This window comes from Mesoplodon bidens (assembly GCF_964165515.1).
Source record: "Mesoplodon bidens genome assembly, chromosome: 6".
Taxonomy (NCBI): Eukaryota; Metazoa; Chordata; class Mammalia; order Artiodactyla; family Ziphiidae; genus Mesoplodon; species Mesoplodon bidens.
Window position 1 is genome coordinate 20,972,182 of NC_138162.1, and position 26,745 is coordinate 20,998,926.

General features: G+C 40.1%; 1 pseudogene across 1 annotated transcript in view; it reads right to left on the reverse strand.

Moving 5' to 3' along the window:
* The window catches only part of LOC308619255 (ras and EF-hand domain-containing protein-like), a 57,156-nt pseudogene that overhangs the window by 18,109 nt on the left and 12,302 nt on the right, over positions 1–26,745 (reverse strand). Inside the window, exons 3-7 of the transcript in view lie at positions 13,307–13,377; positions 11,567–11,663; positions 6,518–6,763; positions 6,087–6,219; positions 5,825–5,972 (exon numbers count right to left, since the gene is read on the reverse strand). The product of the transcript in view is annotated as a ras and EF-hand domain-containing protein-like (transcript). The remainder of the gene's footprint in view (positions 1–5,824; positions 5,973–6,086; positions 6,220–6,517; positions 6,764–11,566; positions 11,664–13,306; positions 13,378–26,745) is intronic.

Consider the following 26,745-nt stretch of genomic DNA (forward strand, 5'->3'; position numbering starts at 1 on the left):
AGGAATCAATAGCAGAATAACTGAGGCAGAAGAATGGATAAGTGATCTGGAAGTTAAAATAGTGGAAATGACTACCAGAGAGGAGAAAGAAGGAAAAAGAATGAAAAGAATTCAGGATAGTCTCAGAGACCTCTGGGACAACATTAAATGCACCAACATTCAAATTATAGGGGTCCCAGAAGAAGAAGAAAAAAAGAAAGGGACTGAGAAAATATTTGAAGAGATTATAGTTGAAAACTTCCCTAATACGGGAAAGGAAATAGTCAATCAAGTCCAGGAAGCACAGAGAGTTCCATACAGGATAAATCCAAGGAGAAACACTCTAAGACACATATCAATCAAACTATTAAAAATTAAATACAAAAAAAAAATACTAAAAGCAGCAAGGGAAAAGCAACAAATAACATACAAGGGAATCCCCATAAGGTTAACAGCCGATCTTTCAGCAGAAACTCTGCAAGCCAGAAGAGAGTGGCAGGACATATTTAAAGTGATGAAAGGGAAAAACCTACAACCAAGATTACTCTACCCAGCAAGGATCTCATTTAGATTCAACGGAGAAATTAAAATACAGACAAGCAAAGACTAAGAGAATTCAGCACCACCAAACCAGCTTTAAAACAAGTACTAAAGCAACTTCTAGGCAGGAGACACAAGAGAAAGAAAAGACCTACAATAACAAACCCAAATCAATGAAGAAAATGGTAAAAGGAACATACATATCAATAACTACCTTAAATGTAAATGGATTAAATGCTCTCACCAAAAGACATAGACTGGCTGAATGGATACAAAAACAAGACCCATATATATGCTGTCTACAAGAGACCCACTTCAGACCTAGGGACACATACAAACTGAAAGTGAGGGGATAGAAAAAGATATTCCATGCAAATGGAAATCAAAAGAAAGCTGGAGTAGCAATTCTCATATCAGACAAAATAGACTTTAAAATAAAGACTATTACAAGAGACAGAGAAGGACACTACATAATGATCAAGGGATCAATCCAAGAAGAAGATATAACAATTGTAAATATTTATGCACCCAACATAGGAGCACCTCAATACATAAGGCAAATGCTAACAGCCATAAAAGGGGAAATCGACAGTAACACAATCATAGTAGGGGACTTTAACACCCCACTTTCACCAATGGACAGATCATCCAAACAGGAAATAAATAATTAAACACAAGCTTTAAATGATACATTAAACAAGATGGACTTAATTGATATTTACTGGACATTCCATCCACAAACAACAGAATACACTTTCTTCTCAAGTGCTCATAGAACACGCTCCAGGATAGATCATATCTTGGGTCACAAATCAAGCCTTGGTAAATTTAAGAAAATTGAAATTGTATCAAGTCTCTCTTCCAACCACAACACTATGAGAGTAGATATCAATTACAGGGAAAAATCTGTAAAAGATACAAACACATGGAGGCTAAACAATACATTACTAAATAACCAAGAGATCACTGAAGAAATCAAGAGGAAATCAAAAAATACCTAGAAACAAATGACAATGTAAACACAACGACCTAAAAACTATGGGATGCAGCAAAAGCAGTCCTAAAGGGAAGTTTACAGCGATACAATCTTACCTCAAGAAACAAGAAACAACTCAAATAAACAACCTAACCTTACACCTAAAGCAATTAGAGAAAGAAGAACAAAAAATCCCCAAAGTTACCAGAAGGAAAGAAATCATAAATGATGAATTGGGAGACTGGGATTGACATATATACACTAATATGTAAAAAACAGATAACTAATAAGAAACTGCTGTATAAAAAAATAAATAAAATAAAATTCAAAAAAAATTACAAATGAAAAAGGAGAAGTAACACTGCAGATATACAAAGGATCATGAGAGATTACTACAAGCAACTTTATGCCAATAAAATGGACAACCTGGAAGAAATAGACAAATTCTTAGAAATGCACAACCTTCTGAGACTGAACCAGGAAGAAACAGAAAATATAAACAGACCAATCACAAGCACTGAAATTGAAACTGTGATTAAAAATCTTCCAACAGGGCTTCCCTGGTGGCGCAGTGGTTGGGAGTCCGCCTGCCGACGCAGGGGACGTGGGTTCGTGCCCCGGTCTGGGAAGATCCCACATGCCGCGGAGCGGCTGGGCCCGTGAGCCACGGCCACTGAGCCGGCGCGTCCGGAGCCTGTGCTCCGCAACGGGAGAGGCCGCAACAGTGAGAGGCCCACGTACCGCAAAAAAAAAAAAAAATCTTCCAACAAACAAAAGCCCAGGACCAGGTGGCTTCACAGGCGAATTCTATCAAACATTTAGAGAAGAGCTAACACCTATCCTTCTCAAACTCTTCCAAAATATAGCAGAGGGAGGAACACTCCCAAACTCATTCTACGAGGCCACCATCACCCTGATACCAAAACCAGACAAAGATGTCACAAAGAAAGAAAACTACAGGCCAATATCACTGATGAACATAGATGCAAAAATCCTCAACAAAATACTAGCAAACAGAATCCAACAGCACAATAAAAGGATCATACACCATGATCAAGTGGGGTTTATCCCACGAATGCAAGGATTCTTCAATATACGCAAATCAATCATTGTGATAAACCATGTTAACAAATTGAAGGAGAAAAACCATATGATCACCTCAATAGATGCAGAAAAAGCTTTCGACAGAATTCAACACCCATTTATGATAAAAACTCTCCAGAAAGTAGGCACAGGGGGAACCCACCTCAACATAATAAAGGCCATATATGACAAACCCACAGCCAACATCATTCTCAATGGTGAAAAACTAAAACTCTAAGATCAGGAACAAGACAATGTTGCCCACTCTCACCACTCTTATTCAACATAGTTTTGGAAGTTTTGCCACAGAAATCAGAGAAGAAAAAGAAATAAAAGGAATGCAAATTGGAAAAGAAGAAGTAAAGCTGTCACTGTTTGCAGATGACATGATACAACACATAGAGAATCCTAAAGATGCTATACCAGAAAACTACTAGAGCTAATCAATGAATTTGGTAAAGTAGCAGGATACAAAATTAATGCACAGAAATCTCTTGCATTCCTATACACTAATGATGAAAAATCTGAAAGAGAAATTAAGGGACACTCCCATTTACCACTGCAACAAAAAGAATAAAATACCTAGGAATAAACTTACGTAAGGAGACAAAAGACCTGTATGCAGAAAACTGTAAGACACTGATGAAAGAAATTAAAGATGATACCAACAGGTGGAGAGATATACCATACTCTTGGATTGGAAGAATCAACATTGTGAAAATGACTATACCACCCAAAGCAACCTACAGGTGCAATGCAATTTCTTATCAAACTACTAATGGCATATTTCACAGAACTAGAAAAAATTTCACAATCTGTATGGAAACAAAAAAGACCCCGAATAGCCAAAGCAATCTTGAGAAAGAAAAACGGACCTGGAGGAATCAGGCTCCTGGACTTCAGACTATACTACAAAGCTACAGCAATCAAGACAGTATGGTACTGGCACAAAAACAGAAATACAGATCAATGGAACAGGATAGAAAGCCCAGAGATAAACCCACACACATATGGTCGCCTTATTTTTATAAAGGAGGCAAGAATATACAATGGAGAAAAGACAGCCTCTTCAATAAGTGGTGCTGGGAAAACTGGACAGCTCCATGTAAAAGAATGAAACTAGAACACTCCCTAACAGCATACACAAAAATAAACTCAAAATGGATTAAAGACCTAAATGTCAGGCCAGACACTATCAAACTCTTAGAGGAAAACAAGGCAGAACACTCAATGACATAAATCACAGCAAGATCCTTTTTGACCCACCTCCTAGAGAAATGGAAATAAAAACAAAAATAAACAAATGGGACCTAATGAAACTTAAAAGCTTTTGCACAGCAAAGGAAAACATAAACAATACGAAAAGACAGCCCTCAGAATGGGAGAAAATATTTGCAAATGAAGCAACTGACAAAGGATTCATCTCCAAAATTTACAAGCAGCTCATGCAGCTCAATATGAAAAAAACAAACAACCCAATCCAAAAATGGGCAGAAGACATAGACATTTCTCCAAAGAAGATATACAGATTGCCAATAAACACATGAAAGGATGCTCAACATCACTAATCATTAGAGAAATGCAAATCAAAACTACAATGAGGTTTCACCTCACATGGGTCAGAATGGCCATCATCAAAAAGTCTAGAGACAATAAATGCTGGAGAGGGTGTGGAGAAAAGGGAACCCTCTTGCACTGTTGGTGGGAATGTAAATTGATACAGCCACTATGGAGAACAGTATGGAGGTTCCTTAAAAAACTAAAAGTAGAACTACCATACGACTCAACAATTCCACTACTGGGCATATACCCTGAGAAATCCATAACTGAAAAAGAGTCACGTACCACAATGTTCATTGCAGCTCTATTTACAATAGCCAGGATATGGAAGCAACCTAAGTGTCCATCGACAGATGAATGGATAAAGAAGATGTGGCACATATATACGATGGACTATTACTCAGCCATAAAAAGAAACGAAATTGAGTTATTTGTAGTGAGGTGGATGGACCCAGGGTCTGTCATACAGAGTGAAGTAAGTCAGAAAGAGGAAAAACAAATACCGTATGCTAACACATATATACGGAATCTAAAAAAAAAAAAAAAAAAAAAAAAAAGGTTCTGAAGAACCTAGGGGCAGGACAGGAATAAAGACGCAGACGTAGAGAATGGACTTGAGGACATGGGGAGCGGGAAGGGTAAGCTGGGATGAAGAGAGTGGCATGGACATATATACACTACCAAATGTAAAACAGATAGCTAGTGGGAAGCAGCCACACAGCACAGGGAGATCAGCTCGGTGCTTTGTGACCACCTAGAGGGGTGGGTTAGGGAGGGTGGGAGGGAGACGCAAGAGGGAGGAGATATGGGGATATATGTATATGTATAGCTGATTCACTTTGTTATAAAGCAGAAACTAACACACCATTGTAAAGCAATTATACTCCATAAAGATGTTAAAAAAAAAAAAGACACCCATTGTGAAGAGGGTAGTCAATCTGTTCTAACGTTCCTGGTTATCAAAATAATAACTCTTTAGATGGAGAAAAATAAATGATAATTTGCATATTTTCAAGTCCTTTTTCTGATTATTATGCAATTTTGAGAAACCATGACACTACTTTTGCCTTGTTCTGAGAGGTATTATTCATATATTCTGTTGTGAAGGAGGGGAGGGAACATACACCCAGCCATGATTTTGAACATAATGGCAAAAAGGCCATCAGTAAGATCACTTTATCAACATCCAATGACACCTGATCAGAAAGGCTTTCCCTGGGCACCCTGTGTAAAAGTGCACCTCTCCCAAACCTCATTTTTTCAAATTGCTTTTCATCCATTTCCTTCCTTTGGATGTAAGTTCCTTTCAGGCTGGGACTTTGTCGATCTTGTTTATTGCGTGCCTGTAGTCCTACAACAGTATGTGACTCACAGCAGGACTCAGGAAATGCTTGCTGCATAAATGAATCTGTCATTTCTGGCTCTAAACTTGGTTTGGTTGATTTCACTGGGTAAGTAAATACCTAAGTCCTTGGTTAGTCTTCCTCTCCCAAATTTAGGCCTTAGCCAAAACAGAGGAGGACTATTCTACAAAGGACACACACACACAGCTACCTATATATATATGTATTGTACAGAGAGAGAGAAAGGGAGAGATCCATGTATCTGTGTATATAATCCCTAAAGAAAACAGAATCAAGCTAAAGAAGGTCTTTTTCCCATTATCCACTGAAAAAGGAACCATACCCAGGGTGGCACTTGTACTTCCTCAAAATTCATCCTTGCAAAGTCTCATAAGGAAACTTGGCTTCCCCACTGCAGCATACCCGGACAGCACAATCTTGTAAGGCTTCTGCAAGCCATAGGATTTATGGTTACCATCCACCATGTCCGTCTAGGGAAAGAAAGCCACAGTGGATGACAAAAGTAGTGCCAGCTTTCTTCCTAGTAAGTTATATGGCACAAAAATGAAGTGTTCATGAATGAAAGTGCCCCGGAAGCCACCTGCCTGTGGTGAAAGGGCCGAGATGGGCTTTCCTGAGGAGCTAATAATGACGTGGCCTTCACTAGCAGACCCCTCGGGCTTCTAACCCAGGATGGAAGTCACCTTCTGAGCCACCTTCATCCCTTATATCAGGAACCTGTTTTTTATTAAAAAGTCAGCCATTATAAAGCAAAGTCTTTTATTACACGTATACATCATGAAGTAAAAAGAAGAAAAATATGCACCTGAATCTACAGTCAACGCTGTTATGGAACAAAGTGGCCTCAAAAGGAAACCTGTGAGAGTTTTCCCCAACTCAGTAGAGAAAAACATTCTCCTATGTTTCACATGTATGACCTTTAAAACAATGCCCATGACAGATAAAGGTCAAATAGGGTGATATATGTATTTCTACTGAAGATCAGGCCTAGGAGAGCAGTGATTTCGGGGCTCACATCTGTGTCTGAAGTATCACCCCCAAAGCTCTCCTGCAAGCTGTGCAACCTCCAGAATCTCCTCTGGTGCTTGTACTCCACCTCCGAGTCATACTCGGAATCTTTCAGGGTAGACAAGCTGTTCTCAGGCAGGCTGTCAACATCACAATTCATCCTCTGCATGGGATCACAAAGGGCCAGCAAGTCGCAGTCCTCACCCATGTAGGGAGAGTGGGATGACCGGGTGACAAAGGAGAGGACCGCTACCTAAGGGCTGGCGATACTCAAGATGACACAGCAGTGGAATCAGACAGCAATAGAATCAAGAAGACTGATAATCTCATTCTTCCCAAGAGCCACAATGTATTCCATGATTAAGCATCAGGGGAAATAAAATCCTCAGAGCAATATCAGTTCATTCTATGCAACAATCAATTAAGATAAAGACATTTAAATGAAACGTTTAATAAATGAAGCTATCTTCTAAAAATCACCATCTTTATTTCCTGATACAAAAGGAATTAGAACGCCCAGGATGCAAATGCAATCTCAAGTTGTATTAAGAAAATGTATACAGAACATGTGAACCTTTCTACTCTAATGTAGTCAGACAATATTCTGAACAGCGTATCCATTTCTGGATAATATCTCTACTGAAAAGGGATGCCAAGGGCTTCCCTGGTGGCTCAGTGGTTAAGAATCCACCTGCCAATGCAGGGGACATGGGTTCGAACCCTGGTCCAGGAAGATCCCACATGCCACAAAGCAACTAAGCCCGTTCACCACAACTACTGAGCCTGCGTTTTGGAGCCCACGAGCCACAACTACTGAGCCCACATGCCACAACTACTGAAGCCCATGTGCCTAGAGCCCATTCTCTGCAACAAGAGAAGCCACCACAATGAGAAGCCTGCGCACCGCAACAAAGAGTAGCCCCCCGCTCGCTGCAACTAGAGAAAGCCCACGTGCAGCAACAAAGACCCAAAACAGCCATAAATAAATTAATTAATTAAATAATTTTTTTAAAAAGGGGGATGCCAAGAACCTGGATGAGAAAGGCAACTGATGACGTGAGACTTAAAACATTCAGGTCAGTGCACTCGGCTTAAGCTGTAATGGTTTCGCTCTTCAAATACTTGAAGAACTGACACAGGAAGAATACATTCTCTCAGGTTGCACAAGACGAAATAAAGGCCAACTGAATTTTTCTGGGAGTCACATATCTAATCAACATGGTGAGAAATGACAGGTAATTAGAAATGTGTCACCCTGTGGCCATCATCAAAAAATCTACGAACAATACATGCTGGAGAGGGTGTGGAGAAAAGGGAACCTTCTTGCACTGTTGGTGGGAATGTAAATTGATACAGCCACTATGGAGAATAGTATGGAGGTTCCTTAAAAAACTAAAAATAGAACTACCATACGATCCAGCAATCCCACTACTGGGCACATACCCTGAGAAAACCATAATTCAAAAAGAGACATGTACCACAATGTTCATTGCAGCACTATTTACAATAGCCAGGACATGGAAGCAACCTAAGTGTCCATCAACAAATGAATGGGGGATGTGGGAACAGATGTATATGTATGACTGATTCACTTTGTTATAAAGCAGAAACTAATAAAAACAAACAAACAAACAAACAAAAACACAAATGAATGGGTAAAGAAGATGTGGCAGGAATAAAGACGCAGAAGTAGAGAATGGACTTGAGGACACGGGGAGGGGAAAGGGGAAGCTGGGATTAAGTGAGAGAGTAGCACTGACTTATATAAACTACCAAATGTCAAATAGATAGCTAGTGGGAAGCAGCTGCATAGCACAGGGAGATCAGCTCGGTGCTTTGTGACCACCTAGAGGGGTGATAGGGAGGGTGGGAGGGAGACGCAAGAGGGAGGGGATATGGGGATAATGTATACATATAGCTGATTCACTTTGTTATACAGCAGAAACTACCACAAAATTGTAAAGCAATTATACTCCAATAAAGATGTTAAAAAAGAAAAAACAAGGGCTTCTCTGGTGGCACAGTGGTTAAGAGTCCGCCTGCCAATGCAGGGGACACAGGTTCGAGCCCTGGTCCAGGAAGATCACACATGCCACAGAGCAACTAAGCCCGTGTGCCACAGCTACTGAGTCTGCGCTCTACAGCCTGTGAGCCACCACTGCTGAGCCTGTGTGCCACGGCTACTGAAGCCTGAGCACCTACAGCCCATGCTCCACGACAAGAGAAGCCACCGCAATGAGAAGCTCACGCACTGCAATGAAGAGTGGTCCCTGCTCGCCGCAACTAGAGAAAGCCTGTGCGCAGCAACGAAGACCCAACATAGCCAAAAATAAATAAGTAAATAAAATTATGAAAAAAATAATAAAATAAAATAAAAGTAAACTATTCCTATCTGCCCAAAGAGTATTTTCATTACAATTAAATATGCAAAAATATAAAATAAGTTATATTTTTGCTAGAGTTCTTAGAAAAACGATGAAATTAAAACAAATATACAAGATAAAATCCAGTAAGGCCACAAAAGCAATAAAATTAAATTTACAAGATGATTTTAAGTTTTTTAAAAAAATTGGTATTGAAGTATAGTTGATATATATTATATAAATGACAGGTATGCAATATAGTGATTCACAATTTTTAAAGGTTATACTCCATTTATAGTTATTGTAAAATACTGGCCATATTCTCCATGTTGTACAATATATCCTTATAGCTTATTTTATACCTAATAGTTTGTACCTTTTAATCTCCTACCCCTATATTGCCCCTCCCCACTTCCTTCTCCCCACTGGTAACCACTAGTTTGTTCTTTATATCTGTGAGTCTGCTTCTTTTTTGTTATACCCACTAGTTTGTTGTATTTTTTGGATTCCACATATAAGTGGTATCATATAGTATTTGTCTTTCTCTGTATGACTTATTTCACTTAGCATAATGCCCTCCAAGTCCATCCATGTTGCCGCAAATAGCAAAATTTTATTCTTTTTTATGGCTGAGTAGTACTCCATTGTATATATAGACCACATCTTCTTTATCCTTCCTTCTTTGATGGACACTTACGTTGTTTCCATACTTGGCAATTGTAAGTAATGCTGCTGTGAACATTGGGTGCATGTATCTTTTCAAATTAGTGTTTTTGTTTTTTTCTGATATATACCCAGGAGTGGAATTGCTGGGTCATATGGTAGTTTTAGTCTTTTGAGAAACCTCCACACAGTTTTCCAGAATGGCTGCACCAATTTACATTCCCACCAACAGTGTACGAGGGTTCCCTTTTCTCTACATCCTCACCAACATTTGTTATTTGTGGTCTTTCTGATGACAGCCATTCTGACAGGTGATATCTCACTGTGGTTTTGATTTGCATTTCCCTGATGATTACCAATGCTGAGCATCTTTTCATGGGCCTGTTGACCATCTACATTTCCTCTTTGGAAAAATGTCTATTCAGTTCTTCTGCCCATTTTTTACTCAGGTTGTTTGGTTTTTTTTTTTGATGTTGAGTTATATGAGATGTTTATATATGTTGGATATTAACCCTTTATGAGTCATACTATTTGCAAATGTTTTCTCCCATTCAGTAAGTTGTCTTTTCATTTTGTTTATGGTTTCCTTTGCTGTGCAAAAGCTTTTAAGTTTAATTGTTTCTTAAAAACAAAAAGGAAGGAAGAAAATAATCATTGGAGTCTTGCAGTTCAATATGGTGGACAGAACACATGAATTTGTCTTCTTCCCCTTTTGAGACCTCATTAATATGAAATTACAAAGGAAATAAGCCAATAAAAGTTAAAAGACATGGTGTGGGAAGGGGAAGCTGGGGCGAAGTGAGAGAGTGGCATGGACATATATACACTACTGAATGTAAAATAGTTAGCTAGTGGGAAGCAGCAGCACAGCACAGGGAGATCAGCTCGATGCTCTGTGATGACCTAGAGGGGTGGGATAGGGAGGGTGGGAGGGAGGCTCAAAAGGGAGGGAATATGGGGACATATGTATGCATATGGCTGATTCACTTTGGTGTACAACAGAAACTAACACAGTACTGTGAAGCAATTATACTCCAATAAAGATCTATTTTAAAAAAAAGTTAAAAGAATGGAAGAGGGGCCCATCAGCAGTAAAGTGATTTAAACACATTGCTGGAAAAAGGAAACTGGATGGTAATGTGCTGACAAAGGGAAGAGAGTTGGGGGAAAGGAGGTCCAGAAAATGTGTGTTGAAGGTCCAACTGTAGAACAAAGAAGAGACAGCTAGTCATGCAGAACCCCAGAGAGTGAGAAGGGGGGCTGAAAATAGAGATTAAAATTGTATACTAAGGTACACTGCCTCTCAAGCCCATAGCTGCTCTTACTCTAGGAAAGAAGAGCAGATAAGCCAGAGCTGATTCCAAATGCAACAAGACAGGGTTTGTCTTTTTAAAAATAACTGAATCATTCCCAGAAGGAAAGCTAAGACTTCTCTCTAAACATCCATACCCCATGCACCTAGTAATCGGGGTCCCCTGTCTGACAGCCAGCTTCACACACAGAGCTCCAAGGAAGACCATCTTTCAGAGGAGATGCCTTGAGGTAAACAGATCTACTTGCTACATCAGCTACCTAAAATGATCTGAAATTCCAAGATGACACCTGGGTAGCAAGTTTAAAAAGCAATCAGTCCAATAAGAATAGAAATTTCCTGGACTCCAAAATTAGTACTTTCAAGGAGAAAAAAAACAAATTCCATGCACTGCAAAGAATAAGTTGCAAGGTATCAGTGATATCATGAAGATGGCAGAGTTTCTTTTTACAAGAAACCAAAAACTCAACCAGAGAATCCAAGAGAAATAAGCAACTTTACAAGAAAGTCATGAATCAAACACAAAACCAATTAAGAGGTAGCAAAACTCAGAAGTGGCCGTACATAAAGGGGATTCATCTGACCACAAAGCTGGGAACCTTCTCTTTTGAGTGGCATAGGAATAATGACTGGAGAGAAAGAAATGAGTTTCTCAGAACCAGTGGCATAAGGTGTTGACAATTATACTAAATTGGTAAACTTCTGTATAGTTCTTTACAGCCTTTAACATGCTCTCCCATAAATCATCTCCTACTCTCTTACAGGACAACCCTAGGAGGCAGGCAGGAAGTCTGGTATAAACATGAAAGCACCACCTGTGTAAAGACAGAAAGACAACCCATTGCTTATTAGCTGAGTGACTTTGAACAAGTTATTAAACCTGGAACTCATTGTTCCCATCCATAAAAGTGGGGAATTTGCACTTTCCTCAGAGAAAGTTTGAGAATTGAATTTTTTTTAATTATGAAAAAGAGCTTCATAACTACAAAGTCAATAAAATGTTAGTTATTAGGGTTAGACAGGACAGTTTATTATTAATCCCCATTTACAGATGAGAAGCTAATGATCAAAATGAGGAAGTCAATTGTCCAATGTATTACAGGCAGAAATTGGCAGGTCTTGATAAGGACTCAGGTCTCGTCACTACTGACTCTCACTGTTCAGGGCCTGTTTGGTCTTCATCATATGCTGTATCAGGGCAAGAAACTCTGTCTCCTTTTGCAAACATCCTCTTAGTCTAAAGATTTGGGATGACATGGAAATAAGTAAAGACAGTGGCTAGGAGAATCTGTGACTCTAGCATAAGGCAAAGGATTGGTCCATTCAAATTCTGTAATAAAAGCTTAGTATGTATGGTCTAATGACCTGTGGAAATCAGATATAAGGTTGACATTGATAATAATTTTCCAAGAAGGATATGGGGAGAATTCTTAATAATTCCAGAGGTTTAAATAGCAATAACACACAAAATGCAGTTAATTGTCTATCTCATTCAGTATAAATACTGGAAGGAGCATTAAAGGTTATCACATGAACAATCAGAAAAGCAAAGTGATGTGCCCACAATGCCACTTTCATGGATGATTATTTTTTAAGCACCCATTTTCATTTTAGCTAAGATAATTCCATTAGTTATGGAGACCATCCACATGCAGGAAGTGAATCCAGTACTGTGCTGGAGACAATGGGTACCAGCAGGTGAGAGGCTATTTATTTTAAGCATCTCTTCCCAAACTCTGTATTCAGTGATGTTGACTTGGGAGCTTGAAATCGGTAACGGCAGGAGTATTTATACCATGGAAATGGTCAAATGCTACAAATCCCTCCTTCCCTTCCTCCCCTCTCCAGAGCCTGTTGTTATTAAACATCTACCAGCACAGCAGAGTGAAACAGACCCTACTCATTAGAAACCAAATAGAGCAAAGGCCAAAACCAATCACACCTTTGCTTTCACTTCAGCAGGTTCTCTCCCACTTCTTGCTCATCAGGGATCCTCTAGATCTGGAACTTTCCACAGAGAAGAGAAATATTCATTTCATTTAATAAACATTCACTGAATACATGTACCTTGTAGTAAGCTGGGTGTAGGGCTGCATGACAAGGAAAGACCATTTCCCTACTGTCATAAGCAGACCCGGGACTTGAGGGCCCTTGGTTGGTAAAGACCAAGGAAAGAAAACTGAGGTTTGATGGACAAGTGTTCAGGGGATCAGAAATATTTATTAGATCTATGCAAAAGATAAGCTGCCCTTAGAAACAGAAAAAGAAATTAGGGGCGTTAAAAAAAATTTTTTTTTGCCAAGGAGTCCAATTTGATTCTGAAATCTGATCCATCTGTTGCTTCAATATGATTCCATATATTTTTAGTTGCTAATAATTTAGACACACTGAGATACTGAAAGTATCCCTCAAAGTCCAGCTGCCACATACCTACCTTTCTGAGTTTCTTTATTGTCACCGTAGATCTCCCACTTCTGTTTCACGCTGAAGTCTGAGGTCACTAAGGGCTTCCTCAGCTTTGCATTTTTCCTGAAAGAAAAAAAAAAAAGAAAGATTTTTTTCACTTAAGTAGGTTCTTCAAAGTCCTGTGGGTGAGAAACATTTTGTGTCAAAAAGGCTGATCCCAAGTCTCCTACAGAGATGGTGAGAAGGGATAAGGGAAGTAACCAAACTTTAGATGCCCAGCACGTCCATAACGAAACCTACAAGAGTGAAAGAATTGAGGAATCTCGCAACCTACGTATACACATCACCTGGGGTGACACCTCTATGACCACTACTCAATTGTGATAGAGGGCTGTAACACATCAATTAACTAGCTAATTAATTACTGCTGTGTTTAATTAAAAGCTACTGGCACAGCCAAGGGCCCCAGTTCTTACCTGAATCCTATCATGTCATCAGGACTCAGGAAGTCCTGGTGGGTTTACTGTTTTTCCAAGAGCTTACACCTTACCTACATTCAAATCACATCACCTGCAAATTTCTATGCAAGTGCTGCCCCTTAGGCTGGTATTTCTCATATGTGTCACCCCTGGTGCAGAGAATGGCAGAAGGGCACCCCAGGAGGTCAGGGGCTGAAGCTTTCATGAGTCCAGATACCTTGGAATGTTTTGCTCTTAACACATTATGGAAATTTATATCCTATGTTCAGTATTCAAATAAAGTTTTAAGTTTATAACTACTGGAATTGAGTATAACAAGGCCTAAATAAATGGAGAATATACCAGGTTTGTTCATTATTTATTATTATTAAGATGCCAATTCTTCCCCAATTGATCTTTAGATGCAATTGAAGTCTAAGCAAACCCCCAGCAGGGGACTTCCCTGGTGGTCCAGTGGGTAGGACTCCAAGCTCCCAATGCAGGGGGCCCAGGTTCGATCCCTGGCCAGGGAACTAGATTCCACATGCATGCTGCAACTAAGACCTGGCACAGCCTAAATAAATAAATAATAAATAAATAAATATTAAAAAAAAAAAACAGCAGGTTTTGTTTTCTAGTTTTGGGGGTTGTTGTTTTTGGGGTTTTTTTTTTAGAAACTGACAACGTGATTCTATGGAAATTCTATGGAAATTAGAGGACTTAAAATAGCCAGGACAACTTTGAGAAATAAAAAACTTGAAGAACTAATACTACCTGATTTTAAGACTTATCATAAAGCAATGGTCATCAAGACAATGTAACACTGGCATAAAGATAGACAACTCAATCAATGTAACAGAGCAGAGAGCTCAGAAATAAACCCAACACGAATACAGAAGACTGATTTTGGACAAAGTGCAAAAGCAATCCAGCAGAGATAGTCTTTTCAACAAATGGGCTGAAACAATTAGATATGTATGTGCAAAAAAATGAACTTTGATCCATACCTTGCAAAATGGATCCTAAATGTGAAACCTAAAACAATAAAACTTATAGAAGAAACATAGGAGAAAATCTTTGCAAACTTGAGGTAAGCAAAGATTTCTTAAACACCAAAAGCATGATCTGTGAGAGAAAAAATTGACAAATTGGACTTCATCAAAATAAAACATTTCTACTCTTCAAAGACACTGTCAAATTAGTTCTGCTCATTTTATTCACAAGAAAATTTTGGTCTGGAGAACCATTTCTATGGCCACTCTAGTCTCCTATCTCATTTCCTTCAAACTTCCCATCTTCTAAACACTCTTAGGTGCTCACTGTCCTCAAATATTTTGCACAGCACCTAACACATAATACATAAATTTTCAACAGAGGAGACAAATATGTTATCTTGGTTGACTTCACATCATCCCATCCCTTAACTAATTTTTTTTCAATTTTTGAGACTGAAGAATTGGGAAATAGCTTTATCCCTCCCTAGTCAAAGTATATTTTAATATCAGTCTCTGATCAAAACCAAAACTCTTTGCATTTCCTATCTAGAAATCAAACACTGCACATCAGTCAAGGCTCTCCCAAAAGTCACTTGTTCCATGAGGCCTGCCTGCCTGCCCTGACTGATTCAACCACAAGAAATCCCTTCCCCTGCCACATTTTATCTGAAGCTCTGTGTACTGAGTTTTCTGTGGATGTTTATCTTCCCAGTTACCCTATCAGTCTCCATACCCCCTGCAGCACCCAGAGATCTGACTGGCAACAGATCCTGCATTAATGAATAAATGAGGTCAGAGCCCAGGGAAGAAGGACACAGTGGGAGGTGAAGTGAAGAAGGCGGCGTTTTGCACTGGATCTGAGGCAGGTGGAGGACTCTGCCGCTGGGAGGGTAAAGAACACAGTGGTGAGGAAGGAGCAGGGGATGCTTGCCGGGCACAGGGTCAGGAAGGAGATGGGAAATCTGATTGACAAGCTGAAAAGGGTCAATCCCCTTCTGAACACAGTGAGAAAGGAGAGATTCTAGAAAGCACAACAGATTGCATCTGAAATCTACAGGCAAGAGCATACGCTCCACTTCCACCTGCTGGTTGCCTTCTCCTTCCTTTATTTTTCCTTCTTCTCCTTTTACATTGTTTCGAATGGGGGAGGTGCCCAATATTTCCTATATAACCTACACTAAGAAAGCTGAAAAGACTCAAAAATTATCAGCTGGAGAAACTGTCTGTCCTGCAGGGATCTGTAACTAATATTTCTGATATGCAGAGATCCCTTCATTTTCTTCCACCTCAGATTTGTGTTTTTATGGGTCGAGGTTACTGAAATCGGAACTCTGGCTGAATGGCTAAAACAATGTTGTGAATCCTAAATATATTTCAATAACAAACTAGGATGCATTTTTAATAAAAGAATATTTATGTTTAAGTTTATAAGCATTATTATATGTATGTAAGTCCCCACAAATCAAGTCACATGATTATGTAGATGAAAACGCACTTAAAATCCTGCGTAACATAGATTACCCACCACCAGCTTCTACAGAAGGTGAGGACTTGCTTGTCTTTCTAAATCTCCCAATGACTTCTTAATGTACTATAGAACCATGAGTACCAGTAAAGAGTTCATTTCCTCTCCTAAAATTAGCATATTCTGGGATATAATTGCATTCTATCTGTTCACTCAGCAGCAAATGTATTTCTTTTTTTTTGTTTTGTTTAATTTTTTTAATTAGTTTCTGCTTTATAACAAAGTGAATCAGTCATACATATACATCTGTTCCCACATCCCTTCCCTCATGCATCTCCCTCCCTCCCACCCTCCCCATCCCACCCCTCCAGGCGGTCACAAAGCACCGAGCTGATCTCCCTGTGCTATGCGGCTGCTTCCCACTAGCTATCTACCTTACGTTTGGTACTGTATATATGTCCATGCCTCTCTTTCGCTTTGTCACAGCTTACCCTTCCCCCTCCCCATATCCTCAAGTCCATTCTCAAGTAGGTCTGTGTCTTTATTCCCGTTTTGCCCCTAGGTCCTTCATGACTTTTTTTTTTTTTTTAAATTCCGTATATATGTGTTAGCATACGGTATTTGTCTTTCTCTTTCTGACTTACTTCACTCTGTATGACAGACTCTAGGTCTATCCACCTAATTACAAATAGCTCAGTTTCATTTCTTTTTATGGCTGAGTAATATTCCATTGTATATATGTGCCACATCTTCTTTATCCATTCATCCGATGATGGACACTTAGGTTGTTTCCAGCTCCGGGCTATTGTGAATAGAGCTGCAATGAACATTTTGGTACATGTCTCTTTTGGAATTATGGTTTTCTCAGGGTATATGCCTAGTAGTGGGATTGCTGGGTCATATGGTAGTTCTATTTGTAGTTTTTTAAGGTACCTCCATACTGTTCTCCATAGTGGCTGTACCAATTCACATTCCCACCAGCAGTGCAAGAGTGTTCCCTTTTTTCCACACCCTCTCCAGCATTTATTGTTTCTAGATTTCTTGATGATGGCCATTCTGACTGGTGTGAGATGATATCTCATTGTAGTTTTGATTTGCATTTCTCTAATGATTAATGATGTTGAGCATTCTTTCATGTGTTTGTTGGCAGTCTGTATATCTTCTTTGGAGAAATGCCTATTTAAGTCTTCTGCCCATTTTTGGATTGGGTTGTTCGTTTTTTTGCTATTGAGCTGCATGAGCTGTTTATAAATTTTGGAGATTAATCCTTTGTCAGTTGCTTCATTTGCAAATATTTTCTCCCATTCTGAGGGTTGTCTTTTGGTCTTGTTTATGGTTTCCTTTGCTGTGCAAAAGCTTTGAAGTTTCATTAGGTCCCATTTGTTTATCTTTGTTTTTATTTCCATTTCTCTAGGAGGTGGGTCCAAAAGGATCTTGCTGTGATTTATGTCATAGAGTGTTCTACCTATGTTTTCCTCTAAGAGTTTGATAGTTTCTGGCCTTACATTTAAGTCTTTAATCCATTTTGAGCTTATTTTTGTGTATGGTGTTAGGGAATGATCTAATCTCAAACTTTTACATGTCCCTGTCCAGTTTTCCCAGCACCACTTATTGAAGAGGCTGTCTTTTCTCCACTGTACATTCCTGCCTCCTTTATCAAAGATAAGTTGGCCATATGTGCGTGGGTTTATCTCTGGGCTTTCTATCCTGATCCACTGATCTATCTTTCTGTTTTTATGCCAGTACCACACTGTCTTGATTACTGTAGCTTTGTAGTATAGTCTGAAGTCAGGGAGCCTGATTCCTCCAGCTCCGTTTTTCGTTCTCAAGATTGCTTTGGCTATTCGGGGTCTTTTGTTTTTCCAAACAAATTTTGAAATTTTTTGTTCTAGTTCTGTGAAAAATGCCAGTGGTAGTTTGATAGGGATTGCATTGAATCTGTAGATTGCTTTGGGTAGTAGAGTCATTTTCACAATATTGATTCTTCCAATCCAAGAACATGGTACATCTCTCCATCTATTTGTATCATCTTTAATTTCTTTCATCAGTGTCTTATAATTTTCTGCATACAGGTCTTTTGTCTCCTTAGGTAGGTTTATTCCTAGATATTTTATTCTTTTTGTTGCAATGGTAAATGGGAGTGTTTTCTTGATTTCATTTTCAGATTTTTCATCATTAGTGTACAGGAATGCCAGAGATTTCTGTACATTAATTTTGTATCCTGCTACTTTACCAAATTCATTGATTAGTTCTAGTAGTTTTTCAGTAGCATCTTTAGGGTTCTCTATGTATAGTATCATGTCATCTGCAAACAGTGACAGCTTTACTTCTTCTTTTCCAATTTGGATTCCTTTTATTTCCTTTTCTTCTCTGATTGCTGTGGCTAAAACTTCCAAAACTATGTTGAATAAGAGTGGTGAGAGTGGGCAGCCTTGTCTTGTTCCTGATCTTAGTGGAAATGGTTTCAGTTTTTCACCATTGAGGACAATGTTGGCTGTGGGTTTGTCATATATGGCCTTTATGATGTTGAGGAAAGTTCCCTCTATGCCTACTTTCTGCAGGTTTTTTATCATAAATGGGTGTTGAATTTTGTCGAAAGCTTTCTCTGCATCTATTGAGATGATCATATGGTTTTTCTCCTTCAACTTGTTAATATGGTGTATCACATTGATTGATTTGCGTATATTGAAGAATCCTTGCATTCCTGGAATAAACCCCACTTGATCATGGTGTATGATCCTTTTAATGTGCTGTTGGATTCTGTTTGCTAGTATTTTGTTGAGGATTTTTGCATCTATGTTCATCAGTGATATTGGCCTGTAGTTTTCTTTCTTTGTGACATCCTTGCCTGGTTTTGGTATCAAGGTGATGGTGGCCTCGTAGAATGAGTTTGGGAGTGTTCCTTCCTCTGATATTGTTTGGAAGAGTTTGAGAAGGATGGGTGTTAGCTCTTCTCTAAATGTTTGATAGAATTCGCCTGTGAAGCCATCTGGTCCTGGGCTTTTGTTTGATGGAAGATTTTTAATCACAGTTTCAATTTCAGTGCTTGTGATTGGTCTATTCATATTTTCTATTTCTTCCTGAGTCAGTCTTGGCAGGTTGTGCATTTCTAAGAATTTGTCCATCTCTTCCAGGTTGTCCATTTTATGGGCATAGAGTTGCTTGTAGTAATCTCTCATGATCTTTTGTATTTCTGCAGTGTCAGTGGTTACTTCTCCTTTTTCATTTCTAATTCTATTGATTTGAGTCTTCTCCCTTCTTTTCTTGATGAGTCTGGCTAATGGTTTATCAATTTTGTTTATCTTCTCAAAGAACCAGCTTTTAGTTTTATTGATCTTTGCTATCGTTTCCTTCATTGCTTTTTCATTTATTTCTGATCTGATTTTTATGATTTCTTTCCTTCTGCTAACTTTGGGGTGTTTTTGTTCTTCTTTCTCTAATTGCTTTAGGTGCAAGGTTAGGTTGTTTATTCGAGATGTTTCCTGTTTCTTAAGGTGGGATTGTATTGCTATAAACTTCCCTCTTAGAACTGCTTTTGCTGCATCCCATAGGTTTTGGGTCGTCGTGTCTCCATTGTCATTTGTTTCTAGGTATTTTTTAATTTCCTCTTTGATTTCTTCAGTGATCACTTCGTTATTAAGTAGTGTATTGTTTAGCCTCCATGTGTTTGTATTTTTTACAGCTCTTTTCCTGTAATTGATATCTAGTCTCATAGCATTGTGGTCAGAAAAGACACTTGATACAATTTCAATTTTCTTAAATTTACCAAGGCTTGATTTGTGACCCAAGATATGATCTATCCTGGAGAATGTTCCATGAGCACTTGAGAAAAATGTGTATTCTGTTGTTTTTGGATGGAATGTCCTATAAATATCAATTAAGTCCATCTTGTTTAATGTATCATTTAAAGCTTGTGTTTCCTTATTTATTTTCATTTTGGAAGATCTGTCCATTGGTGAAAGTGGGGTGTTAAAGTCCCCTACTATGATTGTGTTACTGTCGATTTCTCCTTTTATGGCTGTTAGTATTTGCCTTATGTATTGAGGTGCTCCTATGTTGGGTGCATAAATATTTACAATTGTTATATCTTCTTCTTGGATCGATCCCTTGATCATTATGTAGTGTCCTTCTTTGTCTCTTCTAGTAGTCTTTATTTTAAAGTCTATTTTGTCTGATATGAGAATTGCTACTCCAGCTTTCTTTTGGTTTCCATTTGCATGGAATATCTTTTTCCATCCCCTTACTTTCAGTCTGTATGTGTCTCTAGGTCTGAAGTGGGTCTCTTGTAGACAGCATATAGATGGGTCTTGTTTTTGTATCCATTCAGCCAATCTGTGTCTTTTGGTGGGAGCATTTAGTCCATTTACATTTAAGGTAATTATGGATATGTATGTTCCTATTCCCATTTTCTTAATTGTTTTGGGTTCGTTATTGTAGGTCTTTTCCTTCTGTTGTGTTTCTTGCCTAGAGAAGTTCCTTTAGCATTTGTTGTAAAGCTGGTTTGGTGGTGCTGAACTCTCTCAGCTTTTGCTTGTCTGTAAACGTTTTAATTTCTCCATCAAATCTGAATGAGATCCTTGCTGGGTAGAGTAATCTTGGTTGCAGGTTTTTCTCCTTCATCACTTTAATTATGTCCTGCCACTCCCTTCTGGCTTGTAGAGTTTCTGCTGAGAGATCAGCTGTTATCCTGATGGGGATTCCCTTGTGTGTTATTTGTTGTTTTTGCCTTGCTGCTTTTAATATGATTTCTTTGTGTTTAATTTTTGACAGTTTGATTAATATGTGTCTTGGCGTATTTCTCCTTGGATTTATTCTGTATGGGACTCTCTGTGCCTCCTGGACTTGATTAACTATTTCCTTTCCCATATTAGGGAAGTTTTCAACTATAATCTCTTCAAATATTTTCTCAGTCCCTTTCTTTTTCTCTTCTTCTTCTGGAACCCCTATAATTCGAATGTTGGTGCGTTTAATGTTGTCCCAGAGGTCTCTGAGACTGTCCTCTGTTCTTTTCATTCTTTTTTCTTTATTTTGCTCTGCAGCAGTTATTTCCACTATTTTATCTTCCACCTCACTTATCCGTTCTTCTGCCTCAGTTATTCTGCTATTGATCCCATCTAGAGTATTTTTTATTTCATGTATTGTGTTTTTAATCGATGCTTGATTCATCTTTAGTTCTTCTAGGTCCTTGTTAACTGTTTCTTGCATTTTGTCTATTCTATTTCCAAGATTTTGGATCTGGGAAATAGAATCTTGGATCATCTTTACCATCATTATTCTGAATTCTTTTTCAGGTAGACTGCCTATTACGTCTTCATTTGTTAGGTCTGGTGGGTTTTTATCTTGTTCCTTCTCCTGCTGTGTGTTTTTCTGTCTTCTCATTTTGCTTATGTTACTGTGTTTGGGGTCTCCTTTTTGCAGGCTGCAGATTCGTAGTTCCCGCTGTTTTTGGTGTCTGTCCCCAGTGGCTAAGGTTGGTTTAGTGGGTTGTGTAGGCTTCCTGGTGGAAGGTAGTAGTGCCTGTGTTCTGGTGAATGAGGCTGGATCTTGTCTTTCTGGTGGGCAGGTCCACGTCTGGTGGTGTGTTTTGGGGTGTCTGCGGACTTTTTATGATTTTAGGCCACCTCTCTGCTAATGGGTGGCGTTGTGTTCCTGTCTTGCTAGTTGTTTGGCATAGGGTGTCCAGCACTGTAGCTTGCTGGTCGTTGAGTGAAGCTGGGTGCTGGTGTTGAGATGGAGATCTCTGGAAGATTTTTGCCGTTTGATATTATGTGGAGCTGGGAGGTCTCTTGTGGACCAGTGTCCTGAAGTTGGCTCTCCCACCTCAGAGGCACAGCACTGACTCCTGGCTCCTCAATTTGGGATGATTTGTTGTCTATTCATGTATTCCACAGATGCAGGGTACATCAAGTTGATTGTGGAGCTTTAATCTGCTGCTTCTGAGGCTGCTGGGAGAGGTTTCCCTTTCTCTTCTTTGTTCTCACAGCTACTGGGTCTCAGCTTTGGATTTGGCCCCGCCTCTGCGTGTAGGTCGCCGGAGGGCGTCTGTTCTTCGCTCAGACAGGACAGGGTTAAAGGAGCAGCCTCTTCGGGGACTCTGGCTCACTCAGGCCGGGCCGGAGGGAGGGGCGCGGAGTGCGGGGCGAGTCTGCAGCGGCAGAGTTCGGCGTGACGTTGCACCAGCCCGAGGCGTGCCGTGCGTTCTCCCAGGGAAGCCGCCCCTGGATCCCGGGACCCCGGCAGTGGCGGGCTGCACAGGCTCCCGGAAGGGCGGTGTGGACAGTGACCTGCGCTCGCACACAGGCTTCTTGGCGGCGGCAGCAGCAGCCCCAGCGACCCACGCCCGTCACTGGGCTCCGCGCTTTCAGTCGTGACTCGCGCCCGTCTGTGGAGCCCCTTTAAGCAGCGCTCTTAATCCCCTCTCCTCGCGCACCAGGAAACCAAGAGGGAAGAAAAAGTCTCTTGCCTCTTCGGCAGCTCCAGAGTTTTCCCGGACTCCCTGCCGGCTAGCTGTGGCACATTAGCCCCCTTCAGGCTGAGTTCTCGCCGCCAGCCCCAGTCCTTTCCCTGCGCTCTGACCGAAGCCCGAGCCTCAGCTTCCAGCGCCGCCCGCCCTGGCGGGCGAGCAGACAAGCCTCTCGGGCGGGTGAGTGCCGCTCGGCACCGATCCTCTGTGCGGGAATCTCTCCGCTTTGCCCTACCCAGGTATGTGGGGAGTTTCTTGCCTTTTGGGAGGTCTGGGGTCTTCTGCCAGCATTCAGTAGGTGTTCTGTAGGAGTTGTTCCACGTGTAGCTGTATTTCTGGTGTATCCGTGGGGAGGAAGGTGATCTCCGTGTCTTACTCTTCCGCCATCTTACCCGGAGCAAATGTATTTCTTGAATTCATATTTAATATATATTGAACACCTACCACTAACTATTGAATGATTGGCATTTAGCTATATTATTATTGATATTGTGGAAGAATAGCTGTTGGGTGCATAAGCTATAGCCGAATTTTCTTCAACAGTTAAATCTTGACCCTACACTTGAGTATATATGATACTGGCAAGAAAATCTGTTGGAGATTGTGTACAACCTGCTCTGGCCTTCTTAAAAGTCTTTCTCAAAGGTTACAAGAGTTTGCTCTGAAAAATCATGTAATTAAATGAGAATTTCTTTTCTATGATGTCTTTGAACTATCTTAAAACTATCTGTACACATGCAGAGTTTGTTTAGTTACTATACAAAAAACATATCACAAAAAGAAGTCTTTAATCTACTTTTAATTTAAAAATCATTTATTTTTACCTACCTACCCTGCTACCTAAACTTGAAACACAAAGATAAACCAATCATCGTTTTCCAGTCTCTCTGTTTTATGCAGATAGACCAAAAAATATCAAACTAAAGCAAAATTATAGAGATTTTCTTACAAATTTTCTTCAACACATTTCCCCTTTAAAGCAAAATGTTGTTGACATCTTCAATTTCAACATTTCAACAGTTAAAACCCTTTGAGACATCATCTCATTCAATGATGCCTGGGGTGTATTTTCCACAAGGTAGAAGTTTCCTGAGATACTCTCCACTTCATTGCTTCCCCAGAAACCTGCAGAAAATTTTAATTACTTTTTCATTTGATTTTCTAAAGAATCGAAGGGTGATTTTCTGGAATGTGATTTTAAAAAGAAGGTAGCAGGGCTTCCCTGGTGGCGCAGTGGTTGAGAGTCCGCCTGCCGATGCAGGGGACACTGGTTCGTACCCCGGTCCGGGAGGATCCCACATGCCGCAGAGCGGCTGGGCCCGTGAGCCATGGCTGCTGGGCCTGCACGTCCGGAGCCTGTGGTCCACAGCGGGAGAGGCCACAACAATGAGAGGCCCGCATACTGCAAAAAAAAAAAAAAAAAAAAAAAAGAAGGTAGCCAAAAATCCTATTAAAATCTTTTTCACACTATACCAGGATCATTTTCCCTGAAAACTAGTCCACTTTTGTGCTCCCAGAGCTACAGCCGCTAAAAGAGCAAACAACCTTCAGATCTGCAAACACTATCTCCTGAAGAAATCTGACCTCAACCCCTCAGGAGATCCAAGAAAAGAAAAGTCAGTCTTTGGGACTTCCCTGGTTGCGTGGTGGTGAAGACTCCACGCTTCCAATGCAGAGGGCCCAGGTTTGATCCCTGGTCAGGGAACTAGATCCCACATGCATGCCGCAACTAAGAGTTTGCATGACACAACCAAGACCCGCTGCAACCAAATACATAAATTAATTAATTAATAACAAAAAAAAAAGTCAGTCTTCTCTTAATTGAGTTACCACTTAACTCACTGGTTCATCAGATAAGGAAAAAGCAATTTCAGTGAGCTGTGTATTTACATTTATCTCAATTTACATTTTTCATCCCAAAACTTCACTGGTTTCCAGTTCTGGTTCCCTGAGGTATGAGCTACCCTCTCTCACCTGTGTGGATAACATCCCTTTTGGGCAGTACAACTGGCTTAAAAGCTACTAAACAAAACAGAAATAAATGCTGAATGGTTTCTTTAAATGCAAGTGGTACTAAAGAAGGAGCCATAATAAAGTTATTACAATAATCTGCTTGAGTGGACAAGGAGAACCCACAAAGCAGTAGTATCTGTTTACCTCCATATACAGTTTTGTAGCATTTTCCCAAGACTCAGAAAAAAAAGAGCATTAAAGATAATCTCAATGACCAACCATTGGGCTGGGAGCCCAAGACACAGGTGCAAGCCCATATCTTGCTTATGGCTTCATATCAGCATAAGACTATGTCCACTCTTGGCTAAATGCCTACTTCTCACATGTATTCATAATATTATAAATCCATGTTTTGTGTTTACCTGTCTAAATGACATAATTTCTACAAAGATAATTTAGATTTACAGTGTCTGCTTTGGGGAACGTTCAAAATGAACAAAAGGGGGAAAGGAGTTAAAATATACATAAAAACAGAAAAGGAATAAAACTGCAAAAAATACCAATTTCAAAATGATGGCAGCACTCCAGTCATCTGAAACTCACATATCTGGCACCACGAGGAATCCAAAAGAAGATTGAAAGTCAGGAAAGGATGAACAGCACCCTGTGAGACACCCCTCCTTGGCACAGGACTACATTCAAGGGGGTTTAAAACTCAATTCTAGTATATATGATCATTTTGCTTTCTGAGTCTTCGGCAAACGAAGGTTCTCAGAAAGGAAGGAAGAAAGAACCAACAATAGTAAATTGTAACCTGGCAGCCTGACAGCAAAAGCAGAAAATGCACACAGGAACTCAAAAAGCCAAGCTGAACTACCATCCCCCAAATCCTGAGGATATCACTATACTACAGTCCAGGATGAAACTCGGCTTCATAATGATGACCCTGAGTTAGCAAGGAAAGCTCAAGTTATTTTGCAAACAGTTATTAAAAGCAAGGCATTGGGTGACTCCATATGCTTACCAAAAGACATGTGACAGACTGCCCATGGCAGCACTCTACGTGACAGCCACAAAGTAGAAAGTACCCAAATGGCCATTAATAGTAAAACAGATAAATGAATTGTGATATCTTCACACAGTGAATACTCTACAGCAGTGGAAATGACAGATCTACAACAACAAGCTCACAAGCATAACGGTGAGTGCAAGAAGCCAAACCCGTGTATAGTAAGGAAAAGAACAGGCAAGAGATCATGCCTGGGGGTCAGGGAGGGGCTGTAGGGATTGGTTGGAAGGGAGCACGAGAGCTTCTAAGTAACATGCTGTTTCCTGATCTGGATGCTGAATATGCGAGCATTCCATCTGGAAAGATTCAGCAAGCTGTACACCAAGCTCTGTGCCCTTTTCTGTATGTGTATTTGTCTCTGAAGAACACATTCACAAAATATTACACAATATACTTGATGAAGTATAAATTTCTTATCTTCGTGGTAAATCCAATCATGAACACTTCACAATTCAGATTTCAAGTAACCAGAGGCAACCACAGGCAAAATTTGAAGCACATGATGTTTATCTTTCCTCCCTCAGTTCCACATTCTTTCTGGGGCTTTTCTATCTTTTGAAAAGCAACTCCCCCGCCCCAACCAAGCGTGGTCACACACCACGCCCTCCCCGTTTCTCATTTCCTCAGCAGAGTTTAATACACACACAAATCTCCCAGGGATCCCATTAAAATGCAGATGCCTCAGTAGGTCTGTGGTGGGACCTAGAGCCTGCATTTCTAGAAAAACTCCCAGGTGTGGCCAATGCTGCTTGAGTGAGGCCTCGAGCTGCAGAGCCTGAGAAAAGACGTGATTTAAAACTAGTGCCTTCCAAGCTCCTGGGTGCTGAGGAATGCCTCATCCCGGGAATATGAGCATGGAAGTTTTAGGGCCCATTTCTGGTGGAACATTCCTGGCTTCCCAATGCCTCTCAAATTGCATCCCTATTAGCTCTACCAACTCAGGGACAAAAACTAGTAGTTGGGGACAGTAAAGTAAAAACCTGCTCCTACTCTAGGGAGTTTTGCTCTGTTTCTCATGAAAACTTCACCTTTGGACTTAGCATAGTGCCTTTCCCATAGCACTTACGGGAGGGAGAGAGGGAGGGAGG